This window comes from Caretta caretta, chromosome 14 (genome assembly GCF_965140235.1).
Source record: "Caretta caretta isolate rCarCar2 chromosome 14, rCarCar1.hap1, whole genome shotgun sequence".
Lineage (NCBI taxonomy): Eukaryota > Metazoa > Chordata > Testudines > Cheloniidae > Caretta > Caretta caretta.
The window spans coordinates 40,290,519-40,313,290 of NC_134219.1; the positions used below are offsets into that span (position 1 = coordinate 40,290,519).

The 22,772-nt window shown below is 49.8% G+C and overlaps 1 long non-coding RNA gene, 1 other non-coding gene and 1 pseudogene across 2 annotated transcripts; 1 reads left to right on the forward strand and 2 right to left on the reverse strand.

Moving 5' to 3' along the window:
* The window catches only part of LOC125629614 (tripartite motif-containing protein 10-like), a 176,279-nt pseudogene that overhangs the window by 40,254 nt on the left and 113,253 nt on the right, over window positions 1-22,772 (reverse strand).
* Window positions 9,593-9,776, forward strand: LOC125629623 (U2 spliceosomal RNA). Its single transcript, XR_007354456.2, has one exon. It is a non-coding gene; the product is annotated as a U2 spliceosomal RNA (small nuclear RNA).
* Window positions 10,782-18,829, reverse strand: LOC142069276 (uncharacterized). The gene is made up of 2 exons (XR_012665050.1): window positions 17,949-18,829; window positions 10,782-13,257 (listed from the first exon to the last, which is right to left on the reverse strand). It is a non-coding gene; the product is annotated as an uncharacterized LOC142069276 (long non-coding RNA).

Consider the following 22,772-nt stretch of genomic DNA (forward strand, 5'->3'; position numbering starts at 1 on the left):
GCTCCCTCTGCCTGGCAGAAGTTCCCCCCCATCTCTCTTCCCCTCCCAGTCGGGATCCCCCTGCCATGGAGATGAGAAGAAGGATACTTGGGCCAGGCCCCACCTTCACTCTAGAACCCTGTCCCCACCCCACATTTTCCACCAGCCCCTGGGCTGGGCTCCCCTACTGACCTGGAACTGTTCTCTGCAGGGGGAGTGTCCCTGAGGGCTGGTAACTCCTCCCCTCCCCAAATGCCCCAGGGTGCTGGGCTCTGGGGGATCAAATATTTAGGGACTAGGCCGATGGGTTATGGGGAGGACACTGGGGATGGAATGGTTGGGGCTGGTGGAGCTGGGAAGCAGGAGGAGCTGGGTGCTGGGGCTATTGAGTGTTTGGGGATGATGGGATAAGAGGCGAGGGAGAGCACAGGGGTAGAGAGGTGCTGCCTCTCCTCACTCACCCCCTCTGCCCCTACTCCCTGCCCCCGCTGCATTCAGACAGCACCACTGAGAGGGGCTGATTCCCACAGGGCCTTTTGTTGGAAGCTTGGATTTCCCACCTCTGCCTCGCAGCGGCAGCGTCCAAGGGTCTGTCTATGTTTGGGACTAGCTAGCACATCTCTGAAACTCGACCAGATTGCCAAATCCAGACTGACCCTGACCATTGAATTTATTCTGATCTTGTGACAGTCTGTACCCCTATGTTCACCCCTTTTACAAGACTATGATAAATTGTATACAAAGCCTGCCACATGAGGTATCATTTGAAAACTGATAATATGCTGATCATTATTGTCCAGTTAGAATATGTGTGGCAGTATGGTATGTAAAGTTTTAAGATTCTACTAGGGGCAGCCGCAAACCAGTTCCTCAGAGATAAAAGTTGGTGGCCATTGTTTGGCAGGAACCAGGGTGTGATCGAGAAATCTACATTTTCACAAAGAAACAACTTGACATTCCCATCCACACCGACTTTGTCTCCCGAACCTCAGCCAGATCAAAGGAGAAAGAGAACTATAAGAAAGAGGACCAGACGTCCCCAAATATTCCTCCCTTTCTCTCTACCCACGGCAGCCACAACACCTGAAGAACAAAGAAACCGCTTTGAACCCGAGGGAGGGATCCTGTCTGAAAGAGATCCAGTCAGTGAAACTGCTGAAGAATGTGGTGAGAGAGACTTTTGTTTTGAATTCACTTAGCTCATTAAGTTAGGTATGAGTTGTGTTTTACTTTTATTTTCTTGTAACCAATTCTGACTGTTATGCCTCATTACTTAAACAAATTACTTACTTAGATTATTTAAAATCTTTCTGTAGTTAATAAACTTGTTTTATTGTTTAAACCAGCGGTTTGGATTGAAGTGTTTGGGGAAACGCCATTTGAGATAAAAGGATTTGTACATATTGTTTTCTATTAATAAAATGACGGACTTTCTATCAGCTTGTATTGTCCAGGAGAAAGTCTGGGCAGTACAAGAGGTGCATTCCTGGGGAAAGTCTGGGACAGGGAATTTGCTGGTGTCACTCTGCAGTGTAATTTTAGATGGATCACTTGATGATCACCTGTTCTGTTCGTTCTCTCTGGGGCACCTGGCACTGGCCACTGTCTGAAGACAGGATACTGGGCTAGATGGACCTTTGGTCTGACCCCGTATGGCCATTCTTGATTCAGGAGTGGCTGGCTATAGCGTTCATGCGGTATAACTGGGAGTGATTTATATGCTGGACAGACCAGGAGTGGCTGCTCTCACTGTGAAGCAGTGTAAAAGGCACCCCAGGTTGGAGAATTGAGGGAACACAGCTGTTCAGCAGTCCAGATTGTACCCTTGGTAATGTCACAGATTCTCCACCCCCCTCCCCACCATTATGAGAATTATTGTTAGAGTCACTGAGTTCCCCCTGTGGGGGTACATTTTTTCATTCCCAAATAGTATCATATTACTCCAGGTTATGTTGAAAAGCATTTATTGTTTGTACATTTTATCCCATATTTGCCAGAATGTTATACACGGACAGTAAAAGGTGGTGTTTTAGCTTCTATGTTATTTGAGAGCAGTGGGGTGAGTCAGAGGGATTCCCTCTTTCCTCCGCCGCTGTCACGCTCCACCGGATTCAGCAGCCTCTGTCTAAGCCTTGGAGAGTTTTATCCTCTCCCTATTCTACCCCTCCACCTCCCGAAGTGTCACTTGCCACAGTGTCCTTGGCTCTCCATGCTTAGGAATCACACTTTGATTTCCCTGATCCTAAATCAGACTCCTGAGGGCTGAAAAGAAAGTGTCACAGATCTGCAAGGGAAATTCAAATGAACCTCAAAGCACAGTTTGAGCTTTTTGAACTTACAGCCCTGTTTCCATCGATTAGTAAAATTCCTTCCGTACTTTTTCTAGACTAGTCTAGATCATTTGTGGGTAGAGTTTTTTTTTTCTCTTTTATTATGATGATGCTAAAACTTTTGTAACGAATAGAACCAAATCAGGAGGCAAGAAGGGAAGCCGGTTTAGCCAGTTCAGAAGAAAATAGGCAAATTTACTTTCCTGATTTTCAGTCTTAAAAGATTCTCTGAGATTTCACATTTACAAATGTGAAAGTGTTTTATAGCCCACCCTGGATTGTCGGTTTCTCACTCTTCCTGAAGGCCGTTTGGTCACATACTTTGATATTAGTTTAGTTTGACAGGATGTAGCTCAGATTTATTGAGGAAATCACGAGACAAATGTTCATGTGCCAGAAAAGTCCTTTATTTTATCTTAACCTTGTTCTACCCTTTGTCCTGGGATTTTTGCCTGATTTGAACAATGACAATGATCAGTATCAGCACAGACACTGAGGGTGCGAGCTAAAGTTACATCCCATCCCAACAGGCGGAGACTGAAACGTTGAATGAAGTTCCTTCCAAATCCTTGCAGTGATCTGAGATACAGTCAGAAGGGGGAGAGGGTGGGATGGGAGAGGGAACAGAGCTAGGAAAATGCAAGGTTTGCTTGTGAGAGTGAGCCAGCTGAGGTTGAGAACCATGAAATCACTGCTCCAGTGCCAGAGGGGGGGGGGGGGGGGAATGATGAGTGAAGCCATTCCTGAAATCTAAAGGGCTGCTGAGAGGATGAGGTGGTGTAGAAGCAAGAAGGGAGCCGGGGATGTCAACGGACCTGGCCAGCCTTAAAAGCCAGGCCGACCCCCCTTATTGAGGCCAGATGGAGATGAGGAGCCCCAAAGCCGAGCTACTCAGCCCCTCCCCATCTACCGCAGTGTCCTGTGTGGAGACGACAGCAACGCTGTCTGCCCCACTCACCCCACCTTGCATCCCTCTAACCTCAAGGCCCCATGGTGCTGGGTGCTGTACACACACAACATGAAAGACAGCTCCTAAGGAAAAAGAGATGACCATCTAAATCTACGCTTTTGTAGGTGTCGGGGGTGTTTCCATGCTCAAGGCTGGTCACTGAAAGCAGGTATTTGACTTCCGTTACATGTGAAAAACACGGGTTTGTCTCCCCCAGGATTACAGCCCTTACTCATAGCATACGGAACACCTTTTCAGAGAAGGTAAAAGGAAATCTGTCAATGACTTTAGCAATAAACGTTAAACACGGGTCTGTTCAGACCTACAGCACCGACTGTCAGACCGTACCACCTAGCGATGCCATGCGAAGCCCCACGCTGTTATGATTAGGGCCCTACCAAATTCACGGTCAGAGGATTTTAAAAAATGGTAAATTTCATGATTTCTGCTATTTAAATCTGAAACTTCACGGGGTTGTAATTGTGAGGGTCCTGACCCAAAAAGGAGTTGTGTGTGTGTGTGGGAGGGGGGGTTTGCAGTATTGCTACCCTCCCGTGCTGCTGCTGACGGCGGCGCTGCCTGCAGGGTGGAGCAGCTGCAGAGCAGCGGCTGCGGGCCGGGAGCTCAGGGCTGAGGGCAGAGCCGCGGCCAGCAGCGGCGCAGAAGTCCGGGCAGCATGGCATGGGATGGCCACCCTTCTGCGCTGCTGCCTGCAGAGCTGAGCCCTCGGTCAGCAGCCTCCCAACTCTGAAGGCAGCAGCGCAGAAGTCAGGATGGTAATACCATGAGCTCCCAGAATAGCTTTGTGACTCCTGCCACGCTCTTTTGTGTCAGGCCCCCCCCCGTCGGAGTAACACTGCTCTCCCGCGAAGACCAGGTTTCATGGGGAGAGACCAGATTTCACGGGCCGTCACGTGTTTTTCATGGCCTTGAATTTAGTAGGGCTCTGTTTATGGTTAAGAGATGTGAGTGGTCTGAGGCCCCGATTATACTGTACTGATTTGTAAAGCACATTAGACTTTCGGGCAAGTTTTTCAAAAAACACCTTGGGGCTGGAGTTTTCAAAGGTATTAGGTACCTGTGGATGCGATGGGGGGCCTCGTGGGGTTTTCAAAGCAGGTTTAGGCACATAGGGCTAGATCCACAAAAGGGCTTGGTGCCTAAATGCCACGTATTGTTTCATATTCTCTGTGTATATATAAAGTCTGCTGCAGTTTCCACGGTATGCATCTGATGAAGTGAGCTGTAGCTCACGAAAGCTCATGCTCAAATAAATTGGTTAGTCTCTAAGGTGCCACAAGTACTCCTTTTCTTTTTACGTTAGGTACCGGAATCCAACATTTAGGTGTCACTCATCCTCAAAACCCCTGCCCAGCTGCTGCCCAACGCAGTAGGTGTCTGGAGTCCCGATGTGCTTAGATTTCTTCTAAGTCCTCCAGGTGCTAAAAAATCTACTGGTCATGTGCACAGCTGCTTCAGTCTAGGTACCTGGGTACTGATCTCATTCCTAAGCCTCAGGCTTGCTGTTCCCCTGCCCTGTCTCGCACATGGGACCCAGCATAACAGGCTCTTGAGCAAATTGTCGGCAGTCTGTAGATAGCAGGGCTTTAAAACACTCCAGATGGAGGAGACAGTGAGCTTCCTCCTGCAGACGCTTGGCTTGGCAGCAGCCATGGTCCCTTCTGGGAAGAGGAGCCGCCCCTAGATTTTCTGCTGGGCCATAGCCTGGAACAACAGTTGGACATTCCCCTCCCTGACGCAGATTGGCGCTTGCTGAATGGAGCGAGGCTCTAGGCAGTGGTACAGCTCCTGGGTTTCGGGTGAGACTCTGACCCGCTCTAACTAAGGATTAAAGGGAGCTAAGGCCTGGACGAAGCAGGCAGGACCAGGGGGATTGCATTCCCCCTGGGCCAAAACACCAATAGGGTCAGATGCTGCATGTTAATAAGATGAGAGAGTCAAGGAAACAGGCCTGGTGCGTACTCTGTAAATAAATAAATACAAATCACACTCCATCCCCTCACTTATATCCACATGAGCTCCTCGCCTGTTGAAGTCGCAGCTACAGGAGCCATGTTTGCCTGGGTAGCAGGGCCTGTGGGGGCCGGACACCAACATGGAGCTAGGTGGGTTGCCCCAACTATGGCCGAAGCCATGGAAGGAAGCAGGGGTGGTCCCAAAATCTGCCACCTTAAGCAGCTGTCTAGAGCAGCCTCTGGGTGTTGCCTCAGAAGCCCTGAGCGGGGGTAGGATCCCAGCTCAGACTTTTAAGCCGGAGACTTGGGGGGAATATCCCAGGGAAGACCTGGGCCTGTTGTAATAATTGGAGCTACAAATTTGCATCAGTGGGATGTAAAAGTTTGTAAGGTGTCACAATGGCTTATGATAACAAATGCTGATGGGAAAAGCTACGCAAACCAGACAGAGAGATTACATTAGTCCAGCGTTTTTCAAAGTTCGGGTCGCGACTCAGTACTGGGTCATGGCATTTAAGGCACTGGGTCGCCTTGCTCAGCACCAAGGGACCCTAGCGGCTCTGGTCAGCACCGCCAACCGGGATGTTAAAGGTCCTGTTGGCGGTGCTGCCCAGCTAAGGCAGGCTAGTGCCCATCTGCTCCAACACCACGCTGCGCCCCGGAAGCGACCAGCAGCGGGTCCAGCTTCTAGGCAGGGGGGCCACAGGGCTCTGCGCACTTCCCCCGCCCCGAGCACCGGCTCCGCGCTCCCATTGGCTGGGAACTGGCCAATGGGAACTGGGGAGGCCGGTGCCTGTGGGCGAGAGCCGTGTGGAGCTGCTTGTGAGCCTCTGCCTAGGAGCCGGACCTGCTTCTAGCTGCTTTTGGGGCGCAGCGCGGTCCGCAGTGCCAGGACAGGCGGGAAGCCTGCCTCTGCACCCCGGCTGCACCTCTGACTGGGAGCCGCTGGAGGTAAGTCCGAACCCCTTTCTGCACCCCAAACCCTTCATCCCTGACCCCACCCCAGAGCATGCACCCCCAGCCCAGATCCCTGCCCCTCTCCTGCACCCCAACCCCCTGCCCCAGCCCTGAGCCCCCCAAACCCAGAGCTCCTCCTGCACCCCAAACCCCTCATCCCCAGCCCCACCCCAGAGCCTTCAACCCCAGCCCAGAGCCCTGACCCCCTCCTGCAGCCCAACCCCCTGCCCCAGCCCAGAGCCCCCTCCCACACCCTGAACACCTCATTCCCAGCCCCACTCCGCAGCCCTCACCCCCACATCCAAACCCTCTGCCCCAGCCCTGAGCCCCTTCCACACCCCAAGCGCCTCATCCCCAGCTCCGTTGGGTCTCAGGCGTCAACAATTTTCTTCAACTGGGTCCCCAGAAATTTTTTTTTGAAAACAATGGCATTAGTCCAAACAACCAGGCCACAATCATATAATGAAAGAACTGTTGAAATCATGCTCGGTAAAAACAAGAGACTTGGAGTTGGCAATTAATTAACCCAATTCATGGATGGCGGGTGAAGCTTCCCTGCAGCCCCGCCTCTTCTGCTCATGGCCCCGCCCACACTCCACCCCAGGTCCTGCCCCTGCTCGGCCCCTTCCCGCGAAGCCCCCCACGAGCTGCCGCTTGCCGCGTTCCTCCTCTCTTCCCCACCCCGCGAGGCCCCCACCGCCCGCCTCTCCCTGCGTTCCTCTTTTCCTTCACGCCCACCTTCCCCCGAGTGAGGCCCCCGCTGCGCGCGCTCTCCATTTTCCTCCTCTTCTCCACTGCCCTCCTCCGTGAGGGCCCCGCTGCCCACCGCGTCCCTCTTCTCCTCCACCCCCTCTCCTCTGTGAGGGCCTCATGGAAGAGGGGAGGCGGAGGAGAGGAGGGATGTGGCAGGGGAGGGGGGATGGAGTGGAGGAGAGAAGAGGAGGGCCTCATCAGGCAGAGGCGGGTGGTGGGGGCCGCAGGAGGGGCAGAGCAGGGACGGGAAGAGGCGGAAAGCGCAGGGGGGGCCACCCTGGCTCTGGCGCTGGGGCAATGGTGGCTGCTCCAGGGGAGGCTTAGCCTCCCTTGGCCTATTATACTTGCCACCTATGACCACAATCGGTGTGTTGAATATTAGCCCTAACAGGCAGACAAAATGATGAGATGGGCTGTTCCGCCCGTGGTCCTTAAAGCAGGCACAGAGGAGGAAAAACGGACAGAGGCCACCAGAGCAAACTTCACCGGCATGGCTGCCACCTCCACCACTTCCTGGGACCCCCCCAGGCCTTTTTCATCCTGATTCTGAGAGACGGCCTGACCAGACCAGACCCCAAAGAGGGCTCCAGGTGACATCACCACCCCGCCACCTCCAGCTGAATCCCAAACACCACCTGGGATGACGGTTAGTACCATCTCCAGTACCATCCCAGAGCCTGTCAAACGCAGGGGTGGGAATTCCTTCTGAAAACTCTCTCCAGCTCCTGGGAAAGGGAACAAGGGGTGTTGTTAAAATGAAAGCCTGACTTACTGCTTTACATTTCAAAGGCCCTAACTGGTTTTGCTTCTTTCCTGCATCTTCAATACAAGATTAAAAGGGTTTTTAATGGTGAGTTTATCATAGAGCTAAGCAGGCTGAGGTCTCTGTATTCCAAACCCTAGATCTTGTTTCACACTGTTTAATGCTGAACAGTAACAGGGTCACGTTAACACCTTTAGCTCCTATATTCCACCCAATAAATAGCACAGACCCTGAAATTAGCCTCTCTAGCCTCAGACAACCTATTCTCTTTGACTCTGGAGGACTCTTGTCTCCCCCCAGACTTTCTACTGTGCAATCTATGTGATCCTAAAGGCTGCAGTCTGTGGACTGTCAAGCCATAGAGAGGAGGGCGTAATTGAGAGGAAAAAACAAAATCCTTGGCCTATGGACTGCGTAGCCTGTTTGTCACTCTCCTCTATGATCCAGCGCACTCGAACAGCCTGTAAGGTTAGTGCCTGATGGATGCGAAGCGAGGGATAGTGGAATACAAGTGAAGGGAAGAAAAGAAGGAAACACACTAAGCTGCGTGATATGAGATTAGGGTAAATGCTGTTGATCCAACAATGTGATTCAGTCTGTCTGTTTACTGCTTTAGTTCATGACAAGCGGAGCCATGTCAGTGCCCTTAAAAAATTGCACTTTGCTCAAATTTGGTCTTTCATTCCTTTTCCCGTTATGAAATAATCATGCCATGTTTTATGACGTGCTTACATTTATGGTAAACAGACCAATTTTCAATAGATATTGAGTTATTTTCTGCTTGGTGTTTTCCCTATTTTGCTGTGTTATTATTTTCATGTTGTGGGTTGTTTGGAGGGAGCTGGCAGGACTAGGGGGATTTGTTTCCCGCTGACCAAAAACGCCTCTAGGAAGAAGCCTGCATGTTAATATGATGTGATAGGAGGCGTTGCGAGGTGATGTGATGTTTCTACACTCTGGGACTTGTGCTGTCACTCGGGGGAAAAAAACTTTGATAAGGTTGTGGCCACATAACATTGGCTGATTGTCACTGTGCTCAGCCTGGACGCCACAGTTTAAATATCCCAAACTCAAAGGATGGGGATATGGCTCTAATATCATGCGTGTTATGCATGAGTCATTGATGTATAAACGCTCAGGATGAAACAGGCCAAATGTTCTCCATTCAGTAAATGCCTTCGCTCTTTAATGAGATTAAGGCTCAGTTTTCTGGGACATCAAACCGTTTCTTTGTGTTGCAGAACTGCTGCATAAAAAGATGGCTACCGAGCAGGCCAAGCCACCGTCTGAGCTCCTGGGTCCAAGCCAAGTAAGCTGCTTTCCATGAGGGGGTTCCAGGGTGAAAAGTCCAGAGGCTGAAGCAGTAAAAGACACCAGTGTTTTAAGAAGAATCCAAGATCTTCTGGGAGCTGTAGCTGAGGCTTCGTCAAGAGGGATTTGCCCAGGGGCAGCTTGGCCCGGGTCCAGTGAGGTACTTAGGTACTAAAGCCCAGGTTTTAGGTGCTAAGTGTGATCCACAGAGCTCCCATTTGGCTGCTGCCTGTCTCTGTGAGGAGCTCGCTTCAAGGAAACAGGCTGCCCCGAACATTCTGTAAATCAACAACTTACACGACAGAGACCCTAAAGCGTCTCTCTAAATGGTTTGCCCAGACTCGGGGTAGTTCATAGGAGCAGAAGAGGAGGAAGGTTGTGGTCCTTTGAATCAGATTCATAGAGTTTTAGCCCAGAAGGAACCAGCAGATCAGCTAATCTGACCTCCTGCCCATTCCAGGCCACTATACCCCACCCCGTTAAATTACCCCTGCAAAGAGCCCAATCATCTGGATTAGGCTAAAGCATTACAATCATCTGGAGACTAAACTATTGTCTGCCACACACTGGGAGTATTGCTTCTTGGCCTTTGTTAGCTAAGATCAAGCACAGTACCTGTTCTTACCAGTTTAATATCTGATATGTTCTTTATCTAAGGACTACATATTAAATGGATTTTTGGAACAGGGAGCTGGATTAGGTGTTTACTCCATGCATCAGCCTGGTTTTGCAATATCTCCAGGACTGGTGCCCTTCCTCTTTGGTAGACTATCATGGCTAAAAGAAAATGAAGACATTTGTTATGGTGTCTTTGTTAGGTTTTGTTTGTAACAGGGGTATGGTTTGGTTTTGTTTATAACTCTTTAGCTAGTTATTTGCACTGTATTCTCATAAGGCTTCTGAGTTGAAAAGCTGCTTTTGTGGATTTTCTGTCGTTTGTAGGTCAGTTAAGCAGCTGCTCTTTTATTCTATTTTGGGTAGGTTCTTAAGCCCCTTTCATTAATACACCTTCCAAAATTGCATGGTTTGGATCATTCTGTCTCTCATCTGACTGTCTCTCCACTGGCAAGAATTTTTCCATCCCTTTCTCCTTGAGAAAACATCACTGTTTTAACTGAGGTGAAATCTCCGCTGATTGGCGCTGCGACAGGTGGGTTAGTGGGTTTCATACCGTCTTGTGGCTTTGTCTGGATCTTATCTCTGTTTACAGTGGTTCCACATCTGTCCCACTATGGGTAGTAATTGGAAAAATGTTAGGAACTTCTTTTTCCTAGGGGAGGGGGCTTTCTTGGGTGACATATTTCTGGTTTTGGTTTCCCACAGTGGATTACGTCTGAAGAGCCAAAACATGTGAACTTTCCTGTAAAGAAACCCGTAGCACATCTCTTCATAGGTGCTGACATTTTTTCCCCCAGTGGGTGCTCCACTCCCACTCCGCCTGGGGGCCTCGCTCCTGCGCCGCCTCTTCTCCCGAGGCCTCGCCCGCGCCCTGCCTCTTCCCACCTCCTTCCCCCTCCTTGAACTGGCTGCTCGGTCCTCTCCACTGCCCCTGAGCGCCTCCTGCCAGCCGCTCACTGCTCTGCTGGCCACCCCAGGGCCTGCCAGCCAGCTGATTGGTGGCCAGTCCCAGGACCCCAGAACCACAGAGGCCTATGCAGCTCTTTGAGTTCAACATGTTGTTGCCGGCACCCAGTGCCGAGAGGCTGAACAACAGCTTGAATGGTTCGTTACCCGGTGTGCTACACCCAATAATCACAACGGGGTGGAGAAGCAGAAAAGTTTATTTGCAGCTGCAAAAAGGTACAGGGAGAATAAAATCTCAAATCCTGCACACAGAGCAGGAAGTTACTCAGGCTTTTGTACATCCTTTTTCCCAGCATACTTATCCAATAGCAAGCTGCCCCAAGTATCCATATAGCCAGCCAATCCAGTTCCCAGCTAGTTCCCTGGTTCTCTGTATCATTTGTTAAACTATACATAAAGCTGCTTTATTCAGCATTGTTCTTCCATATCTCCCCTGTTTGGCCTTGCTTAGTTTCAGGCAGTCTGACTCTGCAGCGTATTGTTGCAGATTCTCAGCATAACTGCTGTGTGTGCCTCCAGGCGGGGGGCCAAGGACACTTGGGCCTAGTACGCAGAGCTGCTGCGAGTGCCTCCAGGTGGGAGGGGGGGCCAAGGACACCTGGGCCTAGTGCGAGGGGGCTTCATCGACACTCGTGGTCTTCCATCCCCTCGAGTTACCTAGTGGCCATGCCCCAGTGTCCCCAACAAGTCCCTCCTTTGAGAACACTCAACAACCTTGGCTCTGAGTTTTCTCACTTGGGCTACTTATTTCTTTACAATAGGACTTTGCATAAACACTTTGTGATAGCCCTGAAGAGAATGACTTATTAACTTTTGGGCCCTAACACATGATACTGCACAGCATAACACCAGTAATACAAGCAATACAGGAAAGAGAATTTTCAATAGCAGGCTAAATAAACCACCAAGCCAAGACGACAAACCCCAGCCTGAAAACAAGGTTTGCAACCAATCGTTCTCTGGGGCAGTATAGGCAACCTGTGCTCCGGCTCAGGCATGGGCCTCAGTCTGTACCACCTTTTCATAGATCTCATAACTGCGATCATTTACATATATACAACATAGGGGCCCGATGGGGGCACAAACCCCTCCTTGGGATGCCAAGAGATAGTCCAAAGCCAGCCTGTTTTGGAGGGAAAACGTCCTGAGCTGCTGTACCTCTTTATTTAATGTTTTTACTGCTGATCCTAAATCACTAACCGAGTCCTCTAACTCTAAGGCCACCTTCTCAAGTACCATCTGCAGCCTTATAGTATAGAGGCCTATGCATGCCATGGCTGGTCCAGAAACCAGTGGCGCTATTCCCAGTACAGAGCACCCTACAAGCTTCTCAGTTGTGAGGGGATTCTTCATATTTCTTCTCCAATGCCTTAGTCAGTCGCCGCAGGGTCTTTTCTCGTGACTCAACAGAGGTGTCTCGGGCATTTCTAATCTTTCCTTTGGGCAGTGTGGCAGTTATGGAAAGATGAGGAACTCCACGAGCTATATAACAGCTACCTGTCCAGTTGGCTGGCAGCACCTTGTAAGCCTTTCGGCCACATACAAAATAGTGACCCTGTAGGGCCCAGTAAGGACTGTTTCTTAAGGGGATACCTGGGATATTTATGGCTGCTTTTCCAAACAGTTCATATGCCCCTAAGGGGGCATCCCATCCTCCTGATTGGGTACAAGTGGGGGCGTTTCTAATTGTGCTGTTCAAATTACACTCGCCATAGGGACCACTACAAACCCACCATTGGCTTGCTACATTGGAGATGTTAACTGGACGGCAAGTTACATTTCCAAACCCCTTTTTTGTGGTAAGATTATTCGTAAGAGTTTCCCTAAAAGGGGAGGAACCATTACACCCACACTGCTGGCCTCCCCTGTTGGTCTTTATCCAATACCCATCAGCCCACTGTGTAATAACACAGGATCTTTTTCCCACAGGACGCCCATAGTGATCAGATTGGTTTCGGGTAAAACATAACACTCCCTCAGTGAGTACTGCAACTGAATACTCCTGGTCCTGATAGGTGGCTTGCTGTAAAGAGGTCTTATTCCAGAACGGCGAGTCCATTCTTTCCTGCTCTTTGGTGGTGGCTAATTCTGCTAGGGTCAAGGGCAGCATGTGAAGGGGCATTCCCGTTTTGGGGGACAGTGGAGTTGGAGCACATACCCAGCAATCAGTCTGGTTTGTTAACATAGCAATATGGTACGCAAGTGAAACAAAGGAGTTATGCTCCCGATATGCACAGTTTGGAAATACCAATACAGAGAATAACAATGTTGCCCAATTAATTATCACCAGAGTCTTCCCAACCCAGGGTCTCCAGTATCTGGGTGGACCCATTTTAGCATTAAGGTGTCTGCTATTTGTGTCTTTTAAACAGTAGCTTTAGCCCGAGATCGTCACTAGATGAGGAGTCAGCAGGTTGGACGGTCCACTGTTCTGCTGACGAGGGGGCGGTTACTGCCTTCAGACGAGAGTGATGGATCCAGTTTTTGTGTCCCTCGACCTTTGCCGCCATATGGGAGATCAGCAGGACGGTATAGGGTCCTTCCCACTTTTCCTGGAGAGGCTCGTCTTTCCAGGTACGAACAAGCACGGAGTCGCCGGGCTGTAAGTAGTGGACGGGAGAGTCCAAGGGGAGAGGCTGGGAATCCTTAGTATACCTGTGAAGCGACAAGAGAACAGCAGACAGGGAATACATATACTGTGACAAAAAACCATTACCCAACTCCCATTCCCCTGACAGAACCGGGGTGCCATTCACAGGCCATGTCCTTCCTGTCCTTAGGGACTGAGCCCTAATCTACCCTTTGGGAGAACGTGGATACGGAGTAGGATGAGGGGCAAAGCATCAGGTCATCGCAGTGAGGCTTCTTGGCACACTTTTGAGAGATGCCGTTTAAGGGTCTGATTGGTCCGCTCCACTACCCCACTGGCTTGCGGTCTCCAGGGCGTATGGAGTTTCCAGGGGATTTGTAAGGCATGTGAGATGCTTTGAATGATTTTTGACGTGAAGTGTGTCCCGTTGTCAGATTCCATCCACAGGGGGAGTCTAAAGCGAGGAATGATCCATTAACAAACTTGAGGGCCACTGTCCTGGCAGTGCAGTTACGGCAGGGGAAGGCTTCTGGCCATCCGCTGAACCGATCCACTATAACAAGGAGATATTTGAACCCTTGGGTCCGGGGAAACTCAGTAAAGTCTATTTGCCACACTTGTCCGGGGCCCGGAGTGGGTTCTAGGGCAGCTGGTGGCACAGGATGTCCCGGTCGAGGGTTATTCTTTTGGCAGACTAAGCAGTCCGCTTGTACCTGGGCAGCCAGGGGTCGGAGTCTGGATGTGATAAAGTATTTTCCCATTAGCTGGATAAGTGCTTCCCTGCCAGCATGAGTGGTTTGATGTAGTTTCTGCAGCACTGGCCGGATCAGGCCCTTTGGTAAGAGGACCTTCCCTTCTGGGGAATGGAGCCATCCCTCCTTTTCCCGGAGACTGAGTTTGTCAGTTAGCTGTCTCTCCTCCCCAGAGTACTGAGGGGTTGGAAGCTCCCCTACTGATGGGATAAGGGCATGCATATGGGCGTTCTCAGTCTGAGGGGATGGTAGGGTGGCAGCAAGCTTAGCCTCTCTATCTGCCCGGGCGTTACCACTGGCCACAGCTTGATCCTCCCTTTGATGGGCTTTACAATGTACCACCGCCACTTCCGAGGGGAGTTGTACGGCTTCTAGGAGCCGGAGGATTTGGGGCCCGTACTTGACTGGGGAGCCTTGGGCTGTCAGCATTCCCCTTTGCTTCCATAGGCCAGCATGAGCATGCAGCACACCAAAAGCATACTTTGAATCAGTAAAAATGTTGACCCGCTTTCCTTTTGACAGTTCAAGTGCACGGGTCAGGGCTATTAGTTCGGCAAGCTGGGCAGAGGTCCCAGCAGGCAAACCTTCAGCTTCCACGGTGTCATGGAGGGTCACAACAGCATAACCCGCCCTCCTTTGCCCATCTATTACAGTACTGCTACCATCAGTGTACCACTCATAATCTGCATTTGGGAGGGGTACATCCTTTAAATCCAGATGGCTGGAGTACTGGGCATCTATGATCTCTAAACAGTCATGTTTCTGTTCCTCTGTTTCTGGCAAGAGAGTGGCTGGGTTAAGGGAGGTGCAAGGCTGTAGGGTGACTTCAGAGTTCTCTAACAGCTTAGCCTGGTACCGAGCAATCTGAGCCTGGGTGAGCCAGAGCCCACCCTTTGCATCTAATAAGGCTGGGACCATATGGGGAGTATAGATTTGCATAACCCCTCCCAATGTTAGCTTCTCGGCTTCCTCAAGCACTAGGGCAGTAGCTGCGACCGCCCGTAAACATGCCAGCCAACCCTTTGCAACCTGATCCAATTGCTTAGAAAAATAAGCCAGGGGACATCTCCATGCTCCTAACAGCTGTGTAAGCACTCCTAGGGCCACCCCCCTTTGTTCACGTACATTCAACTGAAACGGCTTAGAGAGATCCGGCAGGCCCAGAGCCTGGGCTTCCATCAATTTTCTTTTTAGGATTTTAAATGCCCTGTCAGCCTCTGGGGTCCAATAGAAGGGGTCATGATCTGTTCCTTTTACACAGTCGTACAGGGGTTTAGCCCACAGTCCAAACTCTGGGATCCATATCCTGCAAAAGCCTGCCATACCCAGAAATGCCCTGAGCCGCTTACGGTTACTTGGGGTAGGAACCTGACAGATAGCTTTCAAGCGAAAGAAAGGAAGCTGACGCTCCCCTTGCCGTATGTGAAACCCGAGGTACCGTACCTCTGGGAGGGCAATTTGAGCCTTACTCCGTGTTACCCGATATCCCCTGAGTCCAATAAAATTCAGGAGGCTCACGGTGGCTTTAAGGCAGGGTGTTTGGCCCACAGTGGCAATTAACAAATCATCTACATACTGCAGAAGGAGGGCCTCCTCATTATCCCACTCCTGTAGGTCCCTGGCCAGAGCCTGGCCAAAGAGGGTGGGGGAGTTTTTAAATCCCTGGGCCAACACTGTCCAGCAAAGTTGCTTTTTAACCCTTTTTCTGTCCTCCCACTCGAAGGAGAAGATCTCCTGTGACGGGGTGGCAACTGGGATGGTAAAGAAAGCATCTTTCAGATCAAGGACTGAAAAATGGGTATACTGTCCCCCTATAGAAGCCAATAAGGTATACGGGTTAGGGACAAGAGGGTGCAGAGTCTTAACCCGTTCATTGACTGCCCTTAGGTCCTGTACCAGCCGATACGTGCCATCAGGCTTCTGTACGGGTAGAATGGGAGTGTTCCAGGCTGACTGACATTCCCGGAGAATACCATACATTAGGAATCAATCTATAGTTTCCTGTAAACCTTCTCTGGCTTCCCTCTTGATTGGATACTGTTTTACTTGCACTGGGCCTTTCCCTGGTATGAGCTGAATAGTAATGGGGGTCTGGTGGGTGGCCTTTCCTGGAATCCCTGATGCCCACACGAGGGGGTACACCTGGTCTTCCCACGGGCTCCATTCTGGGGCTTGCATGGCTGAGGGCTCAACTGCAAGGGTCACGATCCATGCATTCTCAGGGGGTAAGGTAAGGGTTATTTCGTCCTCAGTAAAATGCAGGGTGGCGCCTAGGCAACAAAGCAAATCCCATCCCAGCAGAGGTGTTGGACACTCAGGGAGGGATACCAGCTTGTGGGATATAGTCCTGTCTCCCAAAGTGCATTCCGCTGGGGCATACACTGGGCACTTGGTGTCCCTGCCTGTGGCTCCCATCACAGTAAGGGAATCTGCTACTGGCAACTGAAGAGGCTGATTTACGGCAGTTCGGGCCGCTCCAGAGTCCACTAAAAAATCTATTTCTGAGCTTCCCACCCGCATCTTTACTCGGGGTTCCGGGGTAGGGTGGTCCGTCTCCCCTGACACCCTGTTCCTGCTCCGCCATCGCCATCATAGGGGCACCCCCCTTTTCTTTCCTCTTTGGGCACTCATTTTTCCAGTGTCCCTCCTGTCAACACAGGGCACACTGGTTGCAACCCAGTCGTCTCTCCTGCGGGCCTGGACGGTCGCGTCCACGGCCCCTTCCTCCCGGACCACTTCTCTTAGTGCCGGCCTGTACCGCTGTTACCATCGATCTCACTTGCTTTCTCTCCTTCTCTGTCTCTCTCAGACTATAAGCTCGGTTTGCAGTCTCTAAGATTTGTGCCATGGTCATGCCCATTAAATCCTCCTTTTTCTGTAACTTTCTCTTAATATCAGGGGCTGCTCTGCTCTTAAAAATTCCCTTAATAATTGACTCAATTGCCTGATCATCGGGGTCTGCATTAGTGTTCTGTCGAATGGTGTCCCGAATACGCTGTAGAAAGGCCCCTGGGCTCTCTTTTAAATCCTGTATTACTTCATATGGCTTTGCCCAATTTTTATGTCGGACAGCCAAGTGACGGAGTCCATGCAAAAGCAACTCCTTATAGGAGGTAAGGCGGGTCATATCCCCATGATCATTTGGATCCCACCTGGGGTCTGCTCGTGGGACTTGTGCATCCGGGTCAGGGACATTAATACGATCCCGGTCGTACCATCTCTGTGCCTCCTCCCTTGCCTTGGACACAGCCTGTTGTCTTTCAACCTCAGACAATAGGGTTCGCAGGAGGACGTTACAATCATCCCAGTCCGGCTTGTGACTACTGAGGCACCCCTCGAAGACTGATATAAACCTGCTTGGGTTGGTGGAAAACTCTCCTGCCTGTGCTTTGAAAGCCAAATCCACAGGATTAAAGGGCACATGAGTATAAACCTGCATAGTCGTGGCCGGACGCCTGTCTGATCCAGACCGGGCGACTTTAGTTTCGGTGATTAAGGGGTATAGGCCAACCATTGGGGACTTACAAGGTGTGGGTGTAGGGGCCGAAGAGGACACCGGCTCTGCCATTACAGTGGGGGTGGGGGTCTGGGGACTAACATTAGCTGCTACCGAACCAGTCGGAGTCAGATTACAGTGCTGTAAAATACCTGTTCGAGTACATAAAGTCAGAAACAAATGCGCATACATATGTTCATTCCATTTCCTTGTTCTCTGACAGAACAGAAGTAACTGAAGGATCGTGTTGTAATTAATTGACCCTCCTGATGGCCACCACTCCTGGTCCTCTAGTTGATATTGAGGCCAGTCAACTGTACAGAATCGTTTTAATTGGTTCTTAGTCATTGGATCCGCACCAAATACCTTCCAGTTTGCTAGAATGCACTCTAGGGGCGTACACCGTGCCCTAACCCCTGAGCTCTGCCCTGTCCCATACCTACAGGGTAACTCTGGGCGTCCCCAGGTTCCAACAGAGCATACAATCCGGATTTCAAAAGGTTCCTACCTTATCCAAGGGACCAGTTCTTCACCATTGTCCACAACAACTGCTTCTCCACTATATGAGTGCGTTGCACCGTTGTGCCCTCCGGGGTCGATCAAATCGCGTCTCCTCTGAGGCCCCGGTGAACTCACCGGTGCGCACTGGGCGTCGGTTCTCGCCGCAATCCTCGACCTCCAGGAGGGGTCCGGGCAAGGCTAAATTGTAGCCTCGTGCCCACCCAGGGACGCCAAAAGCTGTTGCCGGCACCCAGTGCCGAGAGGCTGAACAACAGCTTGAGTGGTTCGTTACCCGGTGTGCTACACCCAATAATCACAACGGGGTGGAGAAGCAGAAAAGTTTATTTGCAGCTGCAAAAATGTACAGGGAGAATAAAATCTCAAATCCTGCACACAGAGCAGGAAGTTACACAGGCTTTTATACATCCTTTTTCCCAGCATACTTATCCAATAGCAAGCTGCCCCAAGTATCCATATAGCCAGCCAATCCAGTTCCCAGCTAGTTCCCTGGTTCTCTGTATCATTTGTTAAACTATACATAAAGCTGCTTTATTCAGCATTGTTCTTCCATATCTCCCCTGTTTGGCCTTGCTTAGTTTCAGGCAGTCTGACTCTGCAGCGTATTGTTGTAGATTCTCAGCATAACTGCTGTGTGTGCCTCCAGGCGGGGGGGGGGCAAGGACACTTGGGCCTAGTACGCAGAGCTGCTGCGAGTGCCTCCAGGCGGGAGGGGGAGCCAAGGACACCTGGGCCTAGTGCGAGGGGGCTTCATCGACACTCGTGGTCTTCCGTCCCCTCGAGTTACCTAGTGGCTATGCCCCAGTGTCCCCAACAATGTGATGGCCATTTTGTTCCTCAGGAGTTTCGGTGTCATTTTGGTTCATTGTGTCTCTGAATCCCAGAGGGTGCAGAAGGGTTTGCTCCTTAGCTGAGGCCGTGGCTAGTCCAGGTGGTTGTTGAACCCTGCAGAGTTGTGCACAACAGCTTAGCCCTTCCCTTTCGATTCACTCATTTGATACACGCTGCAGGGAAAGGGGACACACTGTAGTGATGTCAAAACCCTTGCTCAGACCTCATGCTCTGCTGAGAGAGGGGAAACAGCCCCCCACCCCTGTTCCAATCCCTTCTCCCCACTGGGGCGGGGGGCAGTTGAAGCTGGTTGTCCCATATCCTGGGGGAATGCTCTACCTACCACATTGGGCCCTGAAGGAGAAGTAGGTGCGTCTCCGCGCATCTTCTCCTGCTTCGTGCATCACCCAGGGCAGGGGCATCGGAACAGGGGGCAGAGGGGCGCCATGGCCCTCCCACTTTTTTCCAGTCATAAGGGTGTATGATGAGGGGGAGGGGGCAGGGGCAGAGAGGAGTGAGTGGCGGCTTGAGGGAAGGGGAAGGGCGGTGCAGGGGAGCGGGGCCACGGTTTGAGTGCTGGTGACCCCCCGACTTTTAGGATGTTTTCACTGCTCCTGACCCCGGGGCTTAGGTGGGAGATATGTAACTGGATACATAGAGGGAGGCAGGAATGGAGGTGCCTAGAGAGGTCAGGCACCTACAGGGTAAGGCAGCAACTGAGCAGAGATTTTGTGGCTTGCAGTAGTGCTCAAACGCGGCTTTAGGTGCCTAAATCAGGGGCTGAGGTGCCTAAGTCTTTTTGTGCATCGGGGCCAGTATTCCAAGTGATCTCCTGGGGAAGGTGTAGTCTCATGATGCTGTGCTTTAGAATGTAATAATGATTTGTGATATTTACTGTAGCTCACAAAAAAGCAGGAATGTGAGGCTTTTAAAAACCATTATTGCATTCAGGTATCTTGTGGCACCTGGCTATTTGAATCAGCTGGTACTGATACAGTCAGCTCAGCCGTGGCTGTGTCGTAAGAGAAGAGCTGCATCTCTCTACCTGACAGCATCTGAGATGACTGCAACTTTCCAGTTCCTCTGCTACTTGACTTTCAAACCCATCAAACGCTGCAAGAGGAAAGCAAGACGTAGCAGTCTGGAACAAAAAAAAGGACTCTTAAAAACCTGCAAGGAAAGGAAACGCTGTTATCGTCCACACACTGCTATTTTATAGCCAAAATTAACTGTGCAAATTGATACAATGCAATAGTCCTTAAAATATAAACTAACTCAGAAAAACAGAGAAAGAGTTTATAAAGTCTGTCGACACACTAAAGATCATGAAACTTCCCAGAAGAGTCAGCCAGGCAAGTGAACTTTGCCTGAAAAGGATTTAGCTAACTGATTGTTTTTATAACGTAATAGACACTCCCTTTTTTTCTTGGTTAGATGGTTAACAGCACAAAGATCAAGTAATCCCATGAGAATTGTTTTTGCTCTTTATGAAACACTGCATTGTGTCTATTCAAAATACATTTCAGATCATTTTCCTAACGCTGGAACACCAGTTGTTGCAGCTCATTGAAAGTGAGTAGGAATCTGGCCAAAAGAGCCAATGGGAAGGCTAGAACTTTTTAAAATTGAAACAAGACTCCCCTTTTGTTTGTCTGTTGTTGTTCTCTCCGGAGAGGAGACACAGAAGCAGCAATGCTGTAAGAAGCTTGTGCCAGGTTTGAAAAATCAAATCACACCTAGAACTACTCATTTGAAACCCCAGATATGTAAGCAGATCAGGAAATGTCGAGGAAGACGTGATTAGGTTTATCTCTTTTATTTCTGTAAGGCTTGGGGACTCCTCTGTGCTAACCCCAGGTGCTTTTGTTTTGCTTGTAACCTTTAAGGTGGACCTCAAGAAAACCATTCTTGATACTTAATTATTATGTTTTGCTTGTAACCTTTAAGGTGGACCTCAAGAAAACCATTCTTGATACTTAATTATTATATTTGCTCTTTTTAAATCTAGCAATAGCCTAAGTTCCAGATATATTTTCTTTCTTTTTGTTTTTAATAAAATTTACCTGTTTTAAGAACAGGATTGGGGTTTTTGATTTGTCCATGTTGTTTAATTAGCTGGTGGCAACAGCTGATTTCCTTTGTTTTCTTTCTCAGCTCTTCCCCTGAGGAGTAGTGAAAGGGCTTGAGGGTACCCCACAGGGCGGAATTCCCAAGTGCGCCTTCCTGGGTCCAAAGGGGTTGTTTTTGCACTTGGGTAGTGGCAGCATCTAGCAAGCCAAAACCAGAGAGAAGCTGTAACCTTGGGAGTTTAATATAAGCCTGGAGTGGCTAGTATTAATTTTTAAAATCCTTGCAGGCCCCCACCTTCTGCACTCAAAGTGCCAGAGTGGGAAATTCGCCTTGAAAGACATTGTTAAGCCGACCTAAGTCCCCATGTAGACAGTGCTAGGTTGACGGAAGAATTCTTCCATTGATGTAGATATTGCCTCTCAGGGAGGTGGATTACCTATGCCAACGGGAGAATCCCCCCCAGCGGTATAGGTTGTGTCTACCCGGAATTGCTACAGCAGTGTCACAGTGCCACTGTAGCACTTTTATTAGTGTAGCCGAACCCCATATAAAAAAAACCCCACCCATTAGCCACCCTTCCACAGCAATGGCCCACAAAGATACAAGGCAACATTGACTTGATCACAGGATAAAAATGCGGTGTGTAGTGCAGATCACGCAGTTGTTGTTGCAGATCATTTAGTGCATACACAGAAAACCCATACCAGATTAGAAGTGGAGACATGCCCGCCTCGTTGGCTAATCTCATGGAGGATTCTGACCACCTGGATTCAACAATTAATTCCACCAGTATTCAGCAACACTCCATAACAGGTGCTTAACGGTGGACACATATTTCATGCACCTATGCATGCAGTCAGACTTTTTAACCCTTTACAGGTAAAGCAAGTAGAGAACAGCTACTAACAGGGATTTTATAGCTAACTGGCTGGCTGGGTGTCCATAAAAGGGAGCTACCCCCTCCCCCCTTCTTTTATCACAGCGTCACTCAGGGAATAGCCTTCTGCTTCTGGACTGTCCCCCAGCTCTGGAGACAAACCTCAGCTCCAAGCCTGTTCTTAAAAGGCTTTTTCTTTTTTCTGCCAATCCAGGATGATGCCTGGTTATTCAGTGGGGAAACCTCCCTCCTGACTTAATGTTCTGGAGCTGGGAATGTGCTTTTCAATTTCCAGTTGTCTCAGTGTCTTTCCATTAACTGTGATAGTTCACCATTGTTCTCTCCTCGGGCTGGACAATGGATTGTTACTTGAGGCCAGTTTCATGGACACAACTGGATTTGGAGGTGCCCCTCCCCGCTTGACTGCTTCCCACTCTGCCATAAGGTGTAGCTAAAGTTGCACTACAGATCATGATCCCAGTTTTCTCTCTACACAAATACATAAACTCATAACCACAGTCTGTCTTCATAGCTGACAATGACCATCAATGTCAGAACATTACAAGCTTTTGTAAAAGACCTTGCTGAATACAGTTTTACAGTACTATGACGCTGTATACAATTGCTTGGTTTAACTGCTTTTTGGTGGGGGGGTGAAACCTTCTATTCTCCCCTTGGGGTGGCTGACCCTGATTGTCACAACAGGTGCCTGTGTCAACATTTCTATTTTTTTTTTTTTAACCAGAAGATATCCTCAGAGTTTCTTCACTTTCTGTGAGCTCTTGGCTGCTGTTTACAACCCCATCCTTCCTTATCACTAGAATCAGTATATTTTTCTGTAGCCCAAGAACAGTACCATCCTTTCTGTTTGATTTCCTTTATAAGAGGACGATCCAGGCAAGTAAAGCGATGGACAAGCTGTGTAACTTTAAATATGTTGTTAGCCCCATTGAATTTCATAGGCCTACTCCCAGGCTTAAAGTTAAGCATGTGCTTAAGTGCTTTGCTGGATCAAAGACTAAGAGACCAACAGGA